Source organism: Nicotiana attenuata, unplaced genomic scaffold (assembly GCF_001879085.1).
Source record: "Nicotiana attenuata strain UT unplaced genomic scaffold, NIATTr2, whole genome shotgun sequence".
In the NCBI taxonomy this organism is placed as follows: domain Eukaryota; kingdom Viridiplantae; phylum Streptophyta; class Magnoliopsida; order Solanales; family Solanaceae; genus Nicotiana; species Nicotiana attenuata.
In genome coordinates, this window is record NW_017671007.1 from 374,358 (window position 1) to 375,203 (window position 846).

The window sequence follows — 846 nt, forward strand, 5'->3', positions numbered from 1 at the left end:
ATTTCTTTGATTATTTATATTCATATTGAGCTTTTGTCTCATTTTTTTAACTTTAGTATTTACAATTTAATTTATTTGAAATCTATCATAGGCAAAAATTAAACTCATGCGTCGACAACACCTCTATGATCACAGCCTTATAAATCTTCTATCTCTCAATTATGTGATTTCTTTACATTTTAATTAAATGAAATTAGAAAGTTTAACTAAGATTTTAGAAAAAATATTTCAATTTTTTTAATTAATTTAAATAATTTAAATAGAAGATAAAATCTTTATAGTCTTTCTTTTTCCTAATTTGACACTCTATTCTATTTAAAGATTGGCGATATAAAAATTATTTCTATAATACCCAAAAATGTACCTATAAAGTACTAATTTGATAAAACACCAAACAACAATAACAATAACAATATACCCAGTATATTCTCATATTTGGAGTCTGGGGAGCGTAGTGTGTCTGCAGATCTTACCCCTACCTAGTGAAGGTAGAGAGGTTGTTTCCAATCACAAAAGTAAGGAGGAGAAGAAGAAGAAGAATATGAAGAAATAATATTTTGAAATTTGATAAAATACCAATTATTACTAATTAAAATTACCTTTTAAAAGGTCCTTTTGGTTAAAAAAAAAAAGATATATTTTTTAAAATTTAAAAAAAAAAGTTTGAAAATATATCCTGCTTTAAGACTTTTATTTTTTTTTAATTTAAAATAAGCACCTCAAATTTCTCAAAAGTTTTGGTCAAACCAACTTATTAAACCTTTTTTTCCCCTCAAAATTTTGATTAAATCTTATTTACTTAAACTGAAATAAATAAATACGTCCTCAAGCTCTTCCCTCTCCACC